This window comes from Eurosta solidaginis, chromosome 4 (assembly GCF_040869045.1).
Source record: "Eurosta solidaginis isolate ZX-2024a chromosome 4, ASM4086904v1, whole genome shotgun sequence".
Taxonomy (NCBI): Eukaryota; Metazoa; Arthropoda; class Insecta; order Diptera; family Tephritidae; genus Eurosta; species Eurosta solidaginis.
In genome coordinates this window covers 52,700,154-52,721,577 of record NC_090322.1, presented here as the reverse complement: position 1 = coordinate 52,721,577, position 21,424 = coordinate 52,700,154, and the positions used below count along the sequence as shown (strand labels likewise).

General features: G+C 38.3%; 1 protein-coding gene across 1 annotated transcript in view; it reads right to left on the bottom strand.

The window, feature by feature from the left end:
* LOC137249757 (KH domain-containing, RNA-binding, signal transduction-associated protein 3-like) overlaps positions 1 to 21,424 on the bottom strand; it is a 68,709-nt gene that overhangs the window by 1,519 nt on the left and 45,766 nt on the right. The gene's annotated exons all lie outside the window — the stretch shown is intronic.

Below are 21,424 nucleotides of genomic sequence, written 5' to 3'. Positions count from 1 at the left end.
TATTTAATATTGTTTTATAATATCATTTATGTATTAATGTTATTCTTTTTCTAATTTAATATCACTTTTGCGTAATTCAATTACTCAGATATAAATTTACATACTATTAATTTTTCTTTTGGTCAATAATAAAGATTTATTTATTTTTATCTGGTATAAATTTTTAAATTGTAAACGCTCTTTTCCAGAGATCTTAAATATTATTTTTAATTATCACCAATAACATCTATTTCTGAGAATTTATTTCAATTAATATAATTGATTATGTATCATACACCAACACACCACAGACATTCATCTACATCAACACATCAAATTAACGATTCGCTTATCAATTTAGAAGATGGTTCTTCACAAAATGATCTAATAAATCCGTATGCGAATCAAAACAATAATGAAATTTTTTCTACTTCAGTAAAACTTCCTCAATTTTGGACAAATTGTCCTGAAGCATGGTTAATACATGCTGAAATGCAGTTTAATACCAAAAAAATTACTCAAGAAACAACTAAATATGAGTATATTATTACTGCATTACCTCAGGAAGTCATAATGACCATTTTAGATTTTATTCAAAATCCACCAGAAACAAATAAATATTCTGCATTAAAACAAATTTTGATTGAAAGGCATTCCATAAGTGAGAATGCGAAATTAGATAAAGTGTTGTCCGATTCTGAAATGGGTGATCGCAAACCTTCGGAATTTTACCGATCTTTAGTTCTACTTTCTGGTTCTAATTTTAGCCAAGAAGTTTTAAAGAAACTTTGGATGCGAAAATTACCCAAAAACTTGTATGTAATTTTAACAAGTTCAAATTCCAATGACATAAATGATCTAACCAAATTAGCTGATAACGTTTGGAAAGTTATACACACGGTGCGTTTGTGAAAAATAGTACTCCAAAAAACTAAAATGTTCCGTTGTTGCAGCGACGAATAATGGAATTTCAGAAGTATCAACTCGTCGTTTATTTATATTTGACAAAGAAAATAAATTAAATTTTTTGATTGATAGTGGAGCAGAAATTTCAGTGCTTCCAGTTTCAAAATTCTTGTGTACAAAAAAATCTTCTGATATTATCTTAACAGCAGCTAATGGTTCAACGATTTTTACATATAGAAAAAAACTTATAAATGTTAATTTAGGTTTAAGGAGAAAATTTCCTTTTGTGTTTTTGATCGCTGATATAGCAAAACCAATTATAGGTGCAGATTTTTTATGCAAATATAGACTTCTTATTGATATTAAAAACAAACGTTTAATAGATCCATTAATAAATTTATCAGTTAACACAATTTCGTACTATTGTAACATCTCTCTTCCAAAATTTTTTTCAGTAGAAAATCAATACACAAAATTGTTGAAAGAATTTCCTTCTCTTATAGAAGAGCCAAATTATTCAAAACCAGTTAAACATACCACAGTTCATAGATTAGTTACAGGAGGTAATCTTCCTTTCTCAAAACCCAGACGTTTAGACCCAATCAAATTTAAGGTAGCTAAAACTGAATTTGATTTTCTTGTAAAAACTGGAATTTGTAGACCATCAAATTCCTCTGTAGCATCACCACTTCATTTAGTACCAAAAAAAGAGAGTAATGATTGGCGTCCCTGTGGTGATTTTAGAAGACTTAATACTGTTACTGTTCCTGACCGCTATTCTTTACCACATATTCAAGATTTTAATATGAATGTAAGAAATAAAAAGATATTTTCAAAGTTGGATCTTGTTAGAGCGTATCACCAAATACCTATGGCAGAAGAAGATATTTACAAAACAGCGATTACTACTCCTTTTGGTATGTTCGAGTTCATTCGAATGCCTTTCGGCTTGAGGAACTCAGCACAAACTTTTCAAAGATTCATCAATGAAGTTGTAGGTGAATTAGATTTTGTTTTCACGTACATTGATGATCTTTTGGTTGCAAGTGAGAGTGAAGAGCAACATTTTAAAGATCTACGTATACTTTTTGAACGTTTGTCTGAATATGGTTTGAATGTTAAACCAAATAAATGTATTTTTGGTGTTACTAGAATTGATTTTCTAGGGCATAGTATTTCTGAGTTAGGAATACGTCCATCTGAAGATAGAATAAAAGCTATTCGAGATTTTGAACTACCAAAATCCATTAAACAAACACAAAAGTTTATTGGTATGGTTAATTATTACCATAGATATATTTCACAATTAGCAGAATTTACTGGAGTTATATATGATTTAATTAACAAATCAAGTAAAAAAAGAGACAAAATTCTAGTTTGGGATGATAAATCTATTAAAGCGTTTGAATGCATTAAAGATAAATTTGCATCTAAGATCTTGTTAAATCATTTTAGCAAAGATGCAAAATTGACTTTAACTGTAGATGCATCCAATACGGCTGTCGGTGGTGTTCTACAACAAAATTTTAACAATAAATCTGAGCCTCTCGCATTCTATTCGAAGAAACTTTCTCCAGCTGAAATGAAATATAGTGCTTTTGATAGAGAGCTATTAGCAATTTATCTTAATATTAAGCATTTTCGATACCTATTAGAAGGAAGAGAATTCACTGTGTTTACTGACCACAAGCCTTTAATTTTCGCTCTAAATTCAAAAACTGAACGTAGTCCACGACAAACCAGACATCTTGAATTTATTGCACAATTTACAAGTGATATCCAGCATATTACTGGACAAGCAAATGTGGTAGCTGATACTTTATCTAGGGCATTTGAAATAGAAACAATTCATAATTCAGAACTTAATTTTAAAATTTTAGAAAAGGAACAACAACAAGATGATGAACTAAACAACCCTGTATCTCAACAATCATTTCAAAATTTAAAATTAGTTAAAATTCCTGTTTTAAATTTCAATATATGGTGTGAATCATCTGGAGATTATCCTAGACCGTTCGTTCCAAATAATTTACGAAAAACAGTATTTGATAAGTTACATGGAATAGTACATCCGGGTACTAAAGCCACTCGACGTCTAATTATAAAAAAATATTTTTGGCCAAACATGAATAAAGAAATTAATAGATGGTCCAAAGAATGTATTAGTTGTCAAAAATCTAAAGTTTATCGACATACGAAATCACCAGTTAGTAAAATTTCAATACCGAACAAAAGATTCGAACATATTAATTTAGATATTGTAGGACCTTTACCTATTTCAAAGGGACATCGCTATATTTTGACTATTATCGATAGGTTCACACGTTGGCCAGAAGCATACGGATTAAGAGAAATTTCTGCAGAAACAATTGCAAATAAATGTTTACGTGAATATATATCTTGGTTTGGTGTACCTCTAGAAATAACTACTGATCAGGGTGCTCAATTTACTTCAAAATTGTTTACAGAATTAACAAAGTTATTAGGCAGTCATCAAATTACAACGTCAGCTTATCATCCTCAAGCGAATGGCATGGTAGAGCGATTTCAAAGGCAATTGAAATCTTCTTTAATGACTACAAATGGAACCAGATATTGGTATGGAGAGCTACCTCTAATACTGTTGGGCTTGCGATCAACATTTAAAGAAGATATTTCGGCTACACCGGCTGAAATGGTTCTTGGACAAAATTTACGATTACCCGGTGAACTTATTGTTCCAACATCTGAAAATCCATCGTCAAATGAAATTTTGGGTAAATTACGTGAAAAATTTAGAAATGTTCATTCGAGTTTAAATCATCATAACTCTAATGTTGGTTTTTATGTTCCGAAAGATTTACAAACATGTAAATTTGTTTTTGTTCGTTTAATTAATAAGCGTTCTTTACAACAACCGTATGAAGGTCCATACAAGGTACTTGAAAAAACAAGAAGTATTTTAAAATAGAAATTGATAATGAAATCAAAACTATCCCGATTGACAGGTTAAAACCAGCGATTTTTGAAACGTTATCTAACAACCCTAACACTCATCACAATAACATTAGAACAAAAAAGAAAGTCACATTTAATTTATTTAATGTTAATTCTCTGGAAGGGGGAGTAATGTAGGATTCTTATTATTTTCATTTAACTTTGTGTTTAAGTTACTTTGAATTTTGTAATTTTGAAATGTTTTACCAATTTTTAATATTCAATATTGATTTTGTGATTATCAAAAATTTTCATTACAAAAAGAAATCGTGTTGAATATAAACTTAATAAAAGATAAATATCTATCAAAATAAAAATTACATTTTATAAAATAATATATATTAAATAGAAATTTATTAATTTAGTCGGATCTGTATATTCAGTACGCCTAGTTGTTACACGGAAAGTCTAAACAATTGGATCTGTACATTCAGTACGAGAAAGTTGCGTATACGCCTAGTTGTTACACGGAAAGTCTAAACAACATATTTTCATATAACCACACGCTTAATAAAAATTAGAAAAATCGGAGAACGACCACGCCCACTTTTTGAAAAAAAATTTTAAAGTCATATTTTAAAAGAAAAGTTAATATTGTTACGAATATTAGCAAAACTAAGGGGTGCTGCTATCTCTAGGCCGATGCTAAGCAGTGACGTGAATTCACATCAATAATTCAATCATTAGGTATCTACATAAACGAATCAATAATTGCGTCTACACATATGTACCATGTACGTATACGAGCAGCGGAGAATCAATGCACAAACACATGCATATATCTGAGTTGCTCCTGAAAGTATGCAATGAGAGAAGCTATAAAATCGTGCAATTGTAGTTACAGCTGAGAAGTTTGAGAGCTGATGGCAATTATTAGATTCTGGAAATGGAAGCGCCTAGAAGCTGCGAACGTTGAAATCAGAGAGTATAAAAGGCAGCAAATGTAGAGGCGCTGGAATTCAGTTTGTTTTGAGCTATCAGGCAGTTTTCGGTTAAGACGCTATCTAGCGTGCAATAGCAGTATTATCTTGAAACTCAGTTTCATTTAAGCTATCAGTTTGGTTATTAAGCCAGATAGTTGCAAAGTATAAGTGTTATTGTGAAGTACTTTAATAAAGGCCATTTTTCCATTATTCAATATTGGAGTTATTTATTCAACAGTTTAGTGATACGAACTGTACAAAAGGGCAAATAAGAGGATTTGCAGTAAAATCGTTACAATATCTTTACAGTATATAAGTAAATATGTCAACATTCAACTCCAGTAATGATATGGTGCAACAAAATACAAAAATAAAAGAAATTTTCAAAATGGGCGTGGCTCCGCCCTTTTTCATTTAATTTGTCTAGGATACTTTTAATGCCATATGTCGAACAAAACATTATCTATCCTTGTGAAATTTGGTAGAGGCTTACATTCTTGGACGATAACTGTTTTCTGTGAAAAAGGGCGAAATCGGTTGAAGCTACGCCCAGTTTTTATACACAGTCGACCGTCTGACCTTCCGCTCGGCCGTTAACACGATAACTTCATCAAAAATCGATATATCTTTACTAAACTCAGTTCACGTACTTATATGAACTCAGTTTATATTGGTGTAAAAAATGGCCGAAATCCGACTATGGCCACGCTCACTTTTTCGATATCTACTAAAACTACTAAAAATGAAAAAATGCCATAATAATATACCAAATACGAAAAAAGGTATGAAACATGGTAATTGGATTGGTCTATTGACGCAAAATATAACTTTAGAAAAAAACTTTGTAAAATGGGTGTGACACCTACCATATTAAGTAGAAGAAAATGAAAAAGTTTTGCAGGGCAAAATCAAAAGCCCTTGGAATCTTGGAAGGATAACTGTTCGTGGTATTACATATATAAATAAATTAGCGGTACCTGACAGATGATGTTCTGGGTCACCCTGGTCCACATTTTGGTGGATATCTCGAAAACGCCTTCAGATATACAACTGATACCCATATCGTACAAACACATTACAGAGTCACCCTGGTCCACTTTATGGCGATATCTCGACAAGGCGTCCACCTATAGAACTAAGGCCCACGCTCTTTTAAAATACTCATTAACACCTTTCATTTGATACCCATATCGTACAAACAAATTCTAGAGTCACCACCCCTGGTCCACCTTTATGGCGATATCTCGAAAAGGCGTCCACTCATAGAACTAAGGCGCACTCCCTTTTAAAATACTCATTAACACCTTTCGTTTGATACCCATATTGTACAAACGCATTCTACAGTCACCCCTGGTCTACCTTTATAACGATATTCCGAAAAGGCGTCCACCTATAGAACTTAGGCCCACTCCCTTTTAAAATACTCATTAACACTTTCATTTGATACCCATATTGTACAAACGCATTCTACAGTCACCCCTGGTCTACCTTTATAACGATATTCCGAAAAGGCGTCCACCTATAGAACTTAGGCCCACTCCCTTTTAAAATACTCATTAACACTTTCATTTGATACCCATATCGTACAAAAAAATTCTAGAGTCACCCCTGGTCCACCTTTATGGCGATATCTCGAAAAGGCGTCCACCTATAGAACTAAGGTCCACGCTCTTTTAAAATACTCATTAACACCTTTCATTTGATAGCCATATCGTACAAACAAATTCTAGAGTCAGCCCTGGTCCACTTTTATGGCGATATCTCGAAAAGGCGTCCGCCCATAGAACTAAGGCCCACTCCGTTTTAAAATACTCATCAACACCTTTCGTTTGATACCCATATTGTACAAACGCATTCTAGAGTCACCCCTGGTCCACGTTTATGGCGATATCTCGAAAAGGCGTCCACTAATATATTTAAGGCCCACTCCCTTTCAAAATACTCATTAACACCTTTCATTTGATACCCATATCGTGGAAAAAAATTCTAGTCACCCCTGGTCCATCTTTATGGCGATATCTCGAAAAGGCGTCCTCCTATAGAACTAAGGCCCACTCCCTTTTAAAATACTCATTAACACTTTTAATTTGATATCCATATTGTACAAACGAATTCTAGAGTCACCCCTGGTCCACGTTTATGTTGATATCCCGAAAAGGTGTCCACCTATACAACTAAGGCGCATTCCCTTTTAAAATATTTATTTACACCTTTCGTTTGATACCCATATTGTACAAAAGCATTCTAGAGTCACCCCTGGTCCACCTATATAACGATATTCCGAAAAGGCGTCCACCTATAGAACTAAGGCCCACGCTCTTTTAAAATACTCATTAACACCTTTCATTTGATAGCCATATCGTACAAACAAGTTCTAGAGTCACCCCTGGTCCACCTTTATGGCGATATCTCGAAAAGGCGTCCACTCATAGAACTAAGGCCCACTCCCTTTTAAAATACTCATTAACACCTTTCATTTGATAGCCATATCGTACAAACAAGTTCTAGAGTCACCCCTGGTCCACCTTTATGGCGATATCTCGAAAAGGCGTCCACCTATAGAACTAAGGCCCACGCTCTTTTAAAATACTCATTAACACCTTTCATTTGATAGCCATATCGTACAAACAAATTCTAGAGTCACCACCCCTGGTCCACCTTTTTGGCGATATCTCGAAAAGGCGTCCACTCATAGAACTAAGGCGCACTCCCTTTTAAAATACTCATTAACACCTTTCGTTTGATACCCATATTGTACAAACGCATTCTACAGTCACCCCTGGTCTACCTTTATAACGATATTCCGAAAAGGCGTCCACCTATAGAACTTAGGCCCACTCCCTTTTAAAATACTCATTAACACTTTCATTTGATACCCATATCGTACAAACAAATTCTAGAGCCAACCCTGATCCACCTTTATGGCGATATCCCTAAATGGCGTCTACCTATAGAACTATGGCCCACTCCCTCTTAAAATACTCTTTAATACCTTCCATTTGATACACATGTCATACAAACACATTCCAGGGTTACCCTAGGTTCATTTTACTACGAGATGATTTTCCCTTATTTTGTCTCCATAGCTCTCAACTGAGTATGTAATGTTTGGTTACACCCGAACTTAGCCTTCCTTACTTGTTCAATTTTACACTTAAATGCTGCATATTTTAGTGAGTTAGTATAACAAATGGATTAAGTTCTTTTGTGTTTAATTTATGGTAAAATTCTTAACAATCAGAATATTATAAAAGATTCGCGCAAGATCGCCAATATATTTGGTGGTTAACCAAATATTAAAACATTTATTTTTTAAAAATATTATTTAATTTATTTGATATTTTAAAATATTAAGATCAAAAATTTTCTTTTTGAAGTATTCAAAAATTTTCATTTACCAAAAACTAATTCGATAAAAAAATATTTAAAATTCAAAGTATAAAATACAAAGTTAATAATTTAACAACAAATAATAAACACTATACTGCCTTCCCTATCCCGATTGATGCTCGCCAAGGGGAGCGTGCTTTCCGCAAGGTCATTGAATCCGCCTCGCTTCATTCCCGCAGGTAGAATTCCCGAAATTCGGCCTCACTTTCTGGCGGAGGCCGCAAATTTAGCGAGAGAACGTGACCTTATAAGACAGCTCGATCCCGGCGACCCCCAAATAAGGGATATAAACCAACGCATCAGATTGCTTGTGGATGAACACAAGCGGGCGAAATGGGAGGAGCACCTAAGCGGTTGTAACCTCTCTGCCGGTCTAGGTAAGCTTTGGTCCACCGTAAGGTCCCTCTCGAATCCGTCTAAGCACAATGACAAAATTTCCATCGCCTTTGGCGATAAAGTGCTGTCGGATGCGAGAAAATGCGCGAGCACTTTTTGCCGACAATATATAATGCATTCTACGTTCGACAAAGATAGACGGAGGGCCAACAGACACGCACATAAACATAAATTCAGCGCGTCACCAATTACCATCACCGCCAAAGAGGTTGAGGATGCCATCGGTCATGCTAAACCATCCAAAGCAGTGGGCTCAGACGGCATAGCCATGCCGATGCTTAAAAGCCTAGGGAAAGAGGGTTTCAAATATTTAGCACATGTCTTCAACCTGTCTCTTTCCCCCTTTGTCATTCCCGAAAAATGGAAAATGGCCAAGGTGGTCCCGCTACTATACCCTGGGAAACCAGCTAACATAGGAGAGTCATATCGCCCGATATCTCTCCTATCGCCAGTAGCCAAGACGCTTGAAGCTATTTTGTTCCCCCTTACTTCAAAGCAAATTTGCAGCTAGCCTGTCACAAGCATGGCTTTAGAAAACTCCATAGCACCACCACCACGCTGAATGCCGGTTTAAATCAAAACCCCCCCCAACGAACAGTACTCGTTGCGCTAGACCTATCAAAAGCTTATGATACGGTCAACCATGGCACGTTACTGCAAGACCTGGAAGGTTCTACCCTTCCCCATATCTTAAGAGGTGGACCGCAAATTATCTGGGTGATCGGCAGGCATCGGTGTAATTTAGAAACGAAACATCAAAACCAAGAAGAATTAAACAAGGGATGCCACAGGGTGGTGTCCTATCCCCACTTTTGTTTAACTTCTACATATCAAAGCTACCATCGCCACCAGAAGGAGTTACTATCGTTTCCTACGCCGATGACTGCACAACAATGGCCACAGGCCGATGCCCACAGATCGATGAGATTTGCAACAGAATAAACGGCTACCTACCTGATCTCCCCAGTTTTTTCGCTTCGCGAAACCTGGCATTATTACCGACTAAATTCTCCGCGACCTTATGTACAACATGGACGTCCCAAATGTCAACCATTTTGAAGATCCACGCCGATGGCACTACGCTACCGACTGTCCTACACCCCGAAATCTTGGGTGTGACGTTTGATCAGGATCTACATTTTGGTGAGCATGCAGCCGAAATTTTACCGAAAATCCAGAGCCGTAATAAAATCCTCAAATCTCTTGCTGGTAGTACTTGGGGAAAAAACAAAGAAACGCTCATTACCACTTACAAAGCGATTGGCCAACCGATTGCATGCTACGCGTCCCCTATATGGTCGGCAAGCCTAAAAACTAATCACTGGAAGAAGCTAAAGGCCTGCCAAAATACTGCTCTCAGAACCGCCACGGACTGTCTTCTTATGTCCCCACAACACCATCTACATAATGAGGCGAGAATACTCCCCGTCAGGCAGACAAATGAGATGCTAACCAAACAGTTCCTGTTGAATACCCAGAAACCAGGGCATACCAACAGACATCTGGTTGATGAGCCAATAGCGCCCAGGGGCTTAAGGAGTCATCTCCGTAAGCATTATGAGGAAATACGGCACCTGAGAACTCAGCCGTATGAAGCCAAAAAAGACAAGCATGTCCTCAGTGAACTCCACAAACAGGCGTCGGACCTTTATGCCAGGAATTGCCCGGTGAATCCAGTACTCAAAGAACAGAGTACCCAAAACGCACACAGGGAAACGCGAGTCACTCTCGCCCAACTTCGATCTGGATACTGTAACAAGCTAAACTCTTACCTATCCAGAATCAACCCCGACATACAAAATGTATGCCCTGCTTGCAATGTGTTCCCACATGACACCAACCATCTCTTTAATTGTAATGTGGAACCAACGCCGCTAACACCCCTCTCATTATGGTCCACCCCTGTTGAAATAGCAAGCTTCCTTGGACTCCCGTTAGGGGACATTGATGAAATTTGTGATCAGTCGCACCTATTGGATGGGGCGAAGCACTGCTAAAATAACAACAACAACTAATACTAATCGTTCTTCGGTCAATCCTACCTCTAACCCTTCACAACAACTATCAACTCCACGAATTGGGGTAATTTTCGGGGAGAGTGCCGGCTCTGAGCTTGAGGTGGTTGCTTCGAAGAAATGGGTACACCTTTCATCTTTTAAGTCATCAGTCTCAGCAGAGAATATCTCCTATGTTGCCAGAAATGCTAAAATTGAACATAGCCAAATTGCGTGCTTTCCGCTGGTCAAAAAAGGTATCAAAACAAAAGAGCTAAAGAAAATAACTTTAAACTTGGTATTTCGCCGTCCCTTTTGAACAGTGTTCTGAACCCAGCGCTCTGGCCGGCCGATGTTAAAGTCAAACCTTCTATTATCGGCGGAAATCAAGTCCTGAATCCAAAAACGATTAGTAGTCAGCCATCCTCCTGGATCAAAATACTTTGAAAATTTATTTTCAAAATGTGGGTGGCATGCGCACAAAGTCTGATGCAATCCCAACTTTCAGCTCGAGCTTGGATTTCGATGTTTTCATGTTAATTGAAACTTGGCTCAACCCTGACTTTCACGACAGTGAGTTTTTCGACTCGAATTTATTCAACGTTTTGCGCAAAGACAGAGATTGTTTGAAAACTGGCTCTTCTTTTAGTGGTGGCGTACTGATTGCCATCCGGCGTAACTTAAAGTCATTTTAAATTACTCTGAGTAATCCTGATACTATCCTGGATCAACTATGTGTTTGTATCAATGGTTCGTCAGCTCATGGATCATTTTATGTTATTGGCTCTTATATCCCACCTAGAAGTTCAGCTGATACGTATAAAGCTCATACTGACAACATCATCAATATTGTGCTTAATAAACTAGCAGACAACCATCTTTGCGTTCTTGGTGATTTCAACCTTCCAAATATCTGGAAGCTACTCCAAATATAATATAATTCCTACCAATGTAACTGCGGTAAGATGATTTAGCTCTTGAGATTTCAGGAACTTTTTGTATCACCTATTACGCTGGTTCTTAAGTCGTTTTAGGCCATGAGTATACCACGGAATTTTGTAGGGCTTCTTTCGATTAAGTCGAATATTCGCCGAACAGATTTCGAAGACATGGGACCTAAATGCAGAATTGCAATCATTTAGATCCATCCCGGAGAGAAGAGAATCCCAACAAGTATCAAGAAAACAGGCGTTCAATTTTTGGAAGTCACACAAATGAAACTTGAAAGAAAGTTTACTATCAGATTGGTGGGCAATGAACTCATAGAATTCAATCTTCAGGCACAATGGAATATGATGTCGATCTGCGGGTGATATAGGCGAAATACATTCAGAAATAGAAGTATTTAGATTCGTTCTAATGAAAATGAGATCAAGAATTCCATTAAGCTTGTTAGTAAAACTGTTGATTTGAAGAAGATCAAGACTTAATATGTTATCAATACAATAAGAATCTTGTACGCGGGGCTTATCGCCCTCTCTTTCTCATTGGGTTTTTACAGCGATTGTAAGCCATATTTTATACTATGGAGTTCTTGTTTGGTGGAAAGCCACACAAAAAACAATCTACCTCAAAAAATTAGAGGTGGTTTGCAGACTATCAATGCTTAGCATCACGGGAGCCCTGAAAACAACCCCGACGGCTGCACTGTATGCCATTCTGCACATTCCACCTGTAGGCCTGGTAACAAAGAACATTAACTATGAGTTAAACTTCACAACACCTTCAGTGTAATTATTGCATTTACAAACAATACTCCATGATACAAAAAATGGAGGTAGTTCCATTTATTGTGCCGTTAGCCACTTGACTTTTGCGGGGACAATGACAATTTCACCAAAAACTAGCTACCAGATTGAAAAATGTTACAAATTTTTCTAATTTTGATGGATTTTATATTAACGGATACGACTAAATTACTTTCATAGTTATTTTAAATAAAAAGCAAAAAAAAAAATTAGCCGCATGCATTGAAAATATTTTAATACGAAATATCAGATTAGAAAAGATTGTTTTTAATAAGTTTTTCGAGCTCCGAAAATTGCTTTGGTGGAAGAACCAAGAATCGAAGTATACAAAGCAAGGGAATATAGCCTTCTTAAGTGTTCGTACGTTTGCTCATAACGTATTGACAAAACATACAATCAATCAATTGATTGCCCAAAGGAGGTTCTTATAAACCGACACCGCAATTTCTAAAGAGTTTAGCATACTTAAACGAAATTTTTATGAAATTGAATGGCGATAAATTGGCTACAAGTGCACAACTTTTATTTATTGTAGCGTAGCGCTTGAGGAGGGAATTGTTAAACCACTTTTTAGGGAGAACATTTCCCTGTAGCTCTCCAGGTTAGCCACTAGTTATGAGAGTTATTTTGCCCGTTGTACCAGGGGTCAAGCACCCCCCCCCCCCCCCCCCCCCCCCCCCCCCTATACACATTCTGCGCCCTTTTAGTATTGACATGGAAGTTAACACGCGCCAGTTGCCTTTATTGCAACATTCCCACGTATGGGCAGTACACGTGCGCTGAGTCAGCAAATTATATTTCTCACAACATACGGCCGGGCTTGGCAACCTAACACCTTAATTCAAGGCCATGGTTAGTGACGGCTACTAACACCTGCAAATTATGGTTCTCACAACATACGGCCGCGAATGCCAACCTAACACCTTAATTCAAGGCCATGGTTAGTGACGGCAACTAACACTTATGCTACGGAATTACTTCAGACGCACAGTCAGCTAAATTCTATTGCACATGATTGTGAAATGCACACATACGGCACCTGTGGGAAGAAACCGACTTCAACATTTTCCCACAGCGGGCTGTCAACAAGTTACGCAAGAGGCGCGTCGCGTCTTGTTGATTGGCTATATAGGGGAGCAGTTGCGGCAGACCCGGCAGTCGAGTTCGGACGGATTAGAGTTAACAACAAATTAGCTTTAGTTATAATTGTGAATAAAAGTATATTAAAATATACTTGAAGAATATTATTTGAACTTGTGTTGTTTAGTGTTGTTGGTTGGGCGAGTTGGCCCAACAAATTTAATTTTTTTTATAACTATAGTCCTTTAACTGGCGCCCGAGCAGGGACCCAGGAAGTGAAAGGAACTGTGCAAAAAAAAAAATCCAAAAAAAGAATTTGTTTGAAAAAAAAAGAAACTGTGAAAAAAGTGCTAAAAAGAGGAAACTGTCTGTTTGAAATAAAGAAGGAACTTTGCAAAAAGAAAGAGCTGCCTAAAGAATTTGTTTGAAAGAAGAAAACCGTGGAAAAAACTGAAAGATCATCAGCATTACCTACTGCCGGCATTACCTACTAGTGGAAGTTCCTAAAGTGCCTGGACGCATTGCAACGAAATCGTGGTCACTAGTGAAAATTCCTGAGAGCGCCTGAACGCACTGCAATGTAATTCTGATATAATACGGATGATTTATCTCATCACGTGAGTATAAAAAAACAAAGGTAAAGTAAAATAAAAATATTCCCACAAAAATGGAAGATATAAGAGCCACAGTGACAAATTTGACTGGGCCGTCAACGCCCTTCCTCGCGTTGATTCAGCTAGCTCTTCATCTACAGCGGCCACTACTCCAGTGGTTAAAGAAGTGGTGGCTCGGCCACCCACCTCTGAGGCTGAGATCAGAGATATCTGTTGGCTCCCTGATTGTGTTAAGGAGCTACAAGTGTTTGACGATAACCCTGTCACGTACATATCATGGATTCACTCTGTGGAAGTGATCCTTTCAGACTTTGCGGTAATGAAGGGAAAGCCCCTTTACCAAGCGATTCCCCAACATATTAGGCAGAAGGTGCGAGGAGCAGCTGATTCTGTACTTATTTCCTACAATATATTCGATAGCAATTGGGGGAAAATTAAGGAATACCTCTCCCTGCACTACGCAGATAAGAGGGATGTTGCTACACTCGAACACCAACTGCACCAGCTACAGCAAAAGGGAATGAGAATTGATAAATTCTCCGCCAGGGTGAATCATCAATTCTCCCTTATTATTAATAAAATAAAAGCCGGAACTTACACGGAAGATGCCGTTAAAGTTCTGGTAGAAACCTACCGAAATCGTGCCTTGGACGTTTTTATACGTGGGCTTAACGGCGAAATGTCGCGAATGCTCCTTATACGACGTCCTAAAACATTGCCAGAGGCATATTCAGCCTGTTTGGAAATCCAAAATGTGGATTTCCGCAATTTTTCCGTTCATACGAACAATTCCAATAACCGTGTGGCTGTCCCAGTTAACAATTTGCCAGGTACCTCCTCATTTAGGAATAGGATCAAGCCTCCCCAGTTACCCCCTAAACCTACTTGGCGCAACCAGGAAAGGCACCCATATGTAAGGAGTGATCGCCCGTCAGGTCGATTTGGAAATGTCAGCACCACACTACATTCGCCTGTAGAGAAAATGGACGTAGACCCCTCAGTGCAGACACGCAACGTGAATTACATGAATCGCCTAAATCCGTTTAAAAGAAGCGCAAGTTCAGAAAATCTACCACGGAAGCAGCAAAGGGTGTTCCATAATACACCCGAGGAGAGCGAAGAGAGAGATGTGGACCTGAAGGAATCGCCAAGTGAAGACAACTCGGGGGATTTTCTGTCTTCCGGTCATCTAGCGTACCATACCTAGAATATACCTTGCCTGTTGGTCGTGTGCTAGATTTCCTTGTGGATACCGGCGCAAATAAGAATTTCATAAAAAATACTATTGCAACGAAAACAACTCCTGTAAAAAAATTATTCAATGTAGCTTCGGTGGGGGTAGCGTGCCAATAAAGGATAAAGTAAAACTAAAATTATTTGAAAGTGTGGGTAACTCCACCGAATTTGATTTCTTCGTTTTACCGACTCTTAGTGAATTCTGCGGAATCATTGGGGACAATACCCTGAGGAAATTGGGCGCGATAATAGATAGGAAGAATAACCTCCTTAGTATAGACAATTACAAAATCCCCTTGAAAGGCAGAAGATCTCTCGATGTAAACTTTACATTAGGAAAGGACCTACCTCTTGATATTCATGGAAAGGTCAATTCACTATTGGAAAAATACTCTGGTCTTTTCAAACCACTTAGCGGTTATGAGCTTGCAAACACGAATGCCCGTGCAGAAGTAAAAACAGCAACTGACGAACCGGTGTATAGTAAATCCTACCCCTACCCAGCATGTATGAGAGATGAAGTCGAAAAACAGATAAAGGAGCTCAGGATGAAGGTGTTATCCGGCCGTCAAAAAGCCCATACAATTCTCCAATTTGGGTAGTCCCTAAAAAGCCTAAAGCGAATGGGGACAAACAGTATCGTATGGTAATAGACTATAAACGGTTGAACGCTGTAACTATCGCCGATACTTACCCAATTCCCGATATAAACGCGACTCTTTGTAGCCTTGGCCAAGCCAACTTCTATACGACAATTGATTTGACTTCCGGATTTCACCAAATTCCCATGAAGGATTCGGACAACCCAAAGACAGCCTTCTCCACAATGAATGGCAAATACGAATTTCTTCGGTTGCCATTCGGTTGCGCCTGCCATTTTCCAAAGGATGATAGACGATGTCCTCAAGCAGTACATCGGAAAAATTTGTTACGTCTATATCGACGACATCATCGTATTTGGCAAGGATGCAGAGGAACACCTTGTTAATGTTGAGAAAGTTTTTGCAACGCTTTGGGAGGCGAATCTTAAGGTTAATTTTTAAAAGACATGCTTCTTTGAAAAAGAAGTGGAATTTCTCCCGATGGAGTACGCGCTGACCCAAAAAAGGTAGAAGCTATTAAAACGATTTCACCCCCGGAAAATTTGAAGGATTTAAAAAGTTTCCTTGGTATGACCTCATACTATAGGAAATTCATTAAGGATTACGCCAAGATCGTCAACCTCACTCGGGGGGAAAATGCACAGGTAAAAGCGAACGCGTCCAAAAACGTAGCGATTATGCTTGACAAGGATGCCTTAGAAGCCTTCTGCGAGCTGAAACAACTATTGATGTCAGCGGACATATTAGCATTTCCAGATTTTTCCAAACCATTTAATTTGACAACGAGTGCATCAAACTACGCCATTGGGCATACTATCACAAGGATCAATAGGCGACGATAAACCGATAGCGGTCCCTAAACAAAGCCGAAGAAAACTACGCTACGAATGAAAAGCAGCTTCTAACTATTGTCTGGTCACTAGATAATTTGCGCTCCTACCTTTACGGCGCAAGGAAAGTTAGGGTTTACACTGATCACCAACCTCTGACATTCTCCTTGAGTAATCGCAATTACAATGCAAGGCTCAAGCGACGGAAAGCCCGTATAGAGGAATATAACTGCGAGTTAATCTACAAGCCAGGTAAGACAAGTGTAGTCGCTGATGCACTCTCCCGTCTCAAGACGGAAGTGAACGCACTCACTGACTCCATAGCTGTACAACCATCGAGTACTATATCTGACGCGGTGTCTGAAACTGACACTGCTTCAGAGGGTACCATGCACTCCGCAGAGCAGGATAGCTCTGACCTCATACCTCACGTAGAGGCACCCATAAATGTGTTTAGAAATCAAATAATTTTTAGGCGGGAGGCGAGTTGCGAGTGTACAGAAGAGCCCCATAGGGGGTAAAGGGGTACTTTATCACAATGCCTGTATTAAGCGTCGAAGCTTTGTCACCAGTCCTCAAAAATTACCTCAACCCAAATGTTATAAATGGCATTAAAATTCCGGAAGATGACCTCCACAGTTTGCAGGCTGTATACGTTAACAATTTCAGCAGACATAAAATTAGGATCACGCAGCGCGTGGTAGAATATGTGACAATAGCTGATAGGGTATTCGACATTATCGACAAGGGGCACAAGCGGGCGCATCGGAATGCTCGTGAGAATAGGAAACAGGTACTGGAAAAATTTTATTTTTCCGCAATGTCCAAACAGATTAGGGAATACATTAACCAATGCGAAACATGTAAATTGAATAAATACGATAGGCACCCTTCTAAACCATATGAGCAACCAACGCCCATTCCTAGTTATCCGTGCGAAATCTTGCACATCGATATTTTCGAAATTGAACGACAAAAATATTTGAGTTGTATCGACAAATTTACCAAATTTGCTAAGCTCTTCTCAATCAAAAATAAGTCATGTCCTCATTTGCGAATGAACCTAACTACCGCGCTGCATTATTTCACAGTGCCACGAGCCTTGGTCATGGACAACGAACGCGGATTTTTGTCACCACTTGTATTAAATTATATCAGGTCCTTAGAGATAGAAATATACCAAACGCCAACGCAGCGAAGCGAGGCCAATGGTCAGGTAGAGAGGCTACACTCTACCTTGATCGAAATATACCGCTGCCTTTCCGTTGAATTTCCTAGATTAACAGCTGAAGAACGCGTGGCAAATAACTGTGGATAGGTATAGTAACACGATACATTCCGTAATAAAGCGCAAGCCAGCTGATGTTTTTCGGAATAGGATAGCTAGGATAAATTACCAGGATTTAGCAAACTTCAGGGAGCGCACTAACGAGGACGCACTACACGAACAGGAAAGTAGAAACTTAAGAAATAATAAGACTCGCCCCCCCCCCGCAATTTTGACAGTGGCGATGAATTATTCATAGCCAACAAACAAATAAGAAGTAAGCAAAGGCCACTTTATAAGAAAGAAGCTGTGGCGGAAAATAGAAATTTCACTATAACCACGCAAAGTGGGAAAAAATTCCACAAATCGGATATTAAAAATATCTAACGAAAACAAAAATATCTATAAACAGGCAAAATGTCCAAGGACACATTAAAAACTTACAAAAAACATAAGATGCGAGATTCGGCACTAAGGGGGAACTTCAAAACAAGAGCGGGCTTTTAAGTAGGACAAATCGTGCCTTAGTAGGAGGTGGCGCCATCGAACAAGACAAATGGCAATGCGACCTCCAAAACGGAGACACACGATCCCCCATAGCTGGTTCGAGAAATGTTGGCTCCTCTGGTCGAAATTCAAGCACTCAAAAGCTCGGCAAAGCCGAAAAATTAATAATGATATAAAAGAACATTGGTCAAGAGGTAGAAAACTCGTGCATAGATCCCTAAGCCCCGGTGGGCCGGGTACAAATTCACTTTTGTATTCGATCTGTCGTATTGGTTCAATTCCAGTTCACTCGGTGGTCCGAGCGATATCAATCGAAGTGGTTCAATTCCTCCATGGGACTGTTGGCTTTAATTGACATGAGTAGTCACTTGTTCACTTTCACAGGGGATACTCACGAGACTTTGTCATGTCATCTGAGTTTATGCCTGCATTCCAACAAAAACACAAAGGGAAAAACAAAGAAAAAAGGTAAAAAACCTGCAACAGAAAACGAGAGAAAAGTCAATTCTCACCAAAGTATAAGCCCTCGAGGTTTTTGAAAACAAGAGAACAAGAGTTAAAGAAATATTTGAGAGAGAAACATGATCTCACAAAGAAAAGGCGCTAAAAGCCACAAAAGAAAAAAAGGGGGGAAACATTCCTCGAAAAATACTAATACTAACAAAAAGTAAAGCTAACTAACTAACTTACAAAAAAATAACAAAAAAAAAAGAAAAAAATATAAATCTAACAAAAACTAACAACTAACTTACTAAATTAATTACTGAAAAATAACTGTCAGAAAAATTCCACTTTTAACATCACCCCTGGGTCCTCGTAAAATCCTGTCAAACCCTTGCCGACCCGAACTCCACTCATTAGGTATAGCAGTAGGATTTAAAAAATAGTCTACTTTACACTTCAAATGTTAGTTACAAGTTTGAAATCTAAAATCCACCTAAATTTTAAAATATAAACAACATTATTAAAATGAAATTTGAGATTTACTTAGACTAGTACTTAAACTTTGAAATGTAAATTTTTTTAATAGCAATAGTTGACTATGTATTTCACTAGTTATTAGAATTATGTGTACTCCGACTCCTAGAATCTGCCTCTGTGCATCCGCACAAGTATATGTGGTATTCGATCTCGACACGCCTGTGGCAACCGTACGTGATGGGTACGGCTGGATAATCAATGGCTACTTCAAATTAATTCATGTAATAAACCTAGCCCGTTATGAGGAAATAGCAAACCGCCTGGATATTGAAGTCAAGAAACTGGAGGAAACGAACGACCTCACAGACGTCATTTTTTTCCACTTGAGTAAAATAAAAACGCAGCTCGAGTAGTTAAAAGGCCCAAAAAACAAGAGAGTCAAGCGATCAATCAACTGGATAGGATCGGCTTGGAAATGGATAGCCGGTTCCCCCGACGCTTCCGACTGGGAAGAGCTCCTACGACTCGCTAGTATCTAACAATAACCAACAATACAAGGTAAACTCTGAAATATTAAAAAAAAACTCACGAGTTATTGCAGGTTGTCAACGGCATCGTAACCAACACAAATGATCATTGGCCAGAATCATCTCATAAAGCTTTCACAAGAAATCCTTCAGAAAGTCATGATCCTGAAGGACGACATGAACGAACTGGTGCAGACCTGTCAGATGGCTAAGGCAGGTATTGTCAACAGCAACCTACCAGACAAAGAAGAGATCAATGTACTTATAAACAAAGTAGATGTCCTTCCATACAGCAATGTGATCGAAGCAATAGAATTCAGCGAACCTTCAATCTACACCAACGGCACGATGCTACTCTACGTTGTGTCCATGCCAAAGGTGGCCCAAACGAGATTTAACCATCTGATCACCAGAGAAATTGTAAAGGACGGACATCGCATAGACCTGAAGTACAGCACAGTCTTAATCAACAAAGAGCAAACGTATGGTATCAAGGATAGCTGCACCCACCTTACAAGCGCAATGGTATGCAAACAAAAAGCGCTGGACCTACTTCGGCAGTCGAGTTCGGGACGGATTAGAGTTAACAAAAAATTAGCTTTAGTTATAATTGTGAATAAAAGTACATTAAAATATACTTGAAGAATATTATTTGAACTTGTGTTTTTTAGTGTTTTTTAGTGTTGTTGGTTGGGCGAGTTGGCCCAACAAATAAATTTTTTTTATAACCAAGGACTATAGTCCTTTAACCTGGATGTGGCGCTCCACAAACGTAACAAATTAAACTCCTACCACTCAATGTAGACTTTCGAGGTACACTTTTCCTCAACATACCTTGAGAAATATCCATTCTAGAGGCACTAGAACAACTGGATTTTCCGTGAATTTTTTTTTTATCTAGGTATCAAACTGCCATTAAGATATGAGTGATTAACCAATTCAGTCATTATCCACTATTTTTCAATCGATATGTATGCACATAAATCGTGCTAAAGCAGAAATTTCCATCTCGAAAAACAACAATTTCGCTTTAACAGTAACGGTATGGCAACGCTTCTAGCAAAACAACAAACATTATGAAACTTCAAAAATCCCCAAATACGTCAAAAAATTTTGAGTGGAACTACCTTCTTTTTTATACCGTCCAATACTCCCGATTTTGTTGTATTCGGTGCATTTTCGAAATTTAATTATGCGTTTATAATGTCATGTAGTTTGTTATGGAATCGCATTTACAGTGGAGGCAGTAAGGAAGGCGGTCGGCATGATGTTGTGGTGCATAGTGGCTAGTCATTGTCGGCTGGGGTGGGTCCTTGCCAACCTTACTGTTCCTGCGCTATAAACAGAAAAAAATACCTATCATGCCTATCAAAACTAGCTGTCAAAAGCGCAGAGACGACTCAAAACGCTTATAATTCAAAATAAAACAACATCCGGCCGAACCGGATGTCACGGACAGACCGTTAACATTCAAAAAATTCAAATTCAAAAAAAAACTCCAAAAAAAAATTTAACGCAAAAAAAAAAT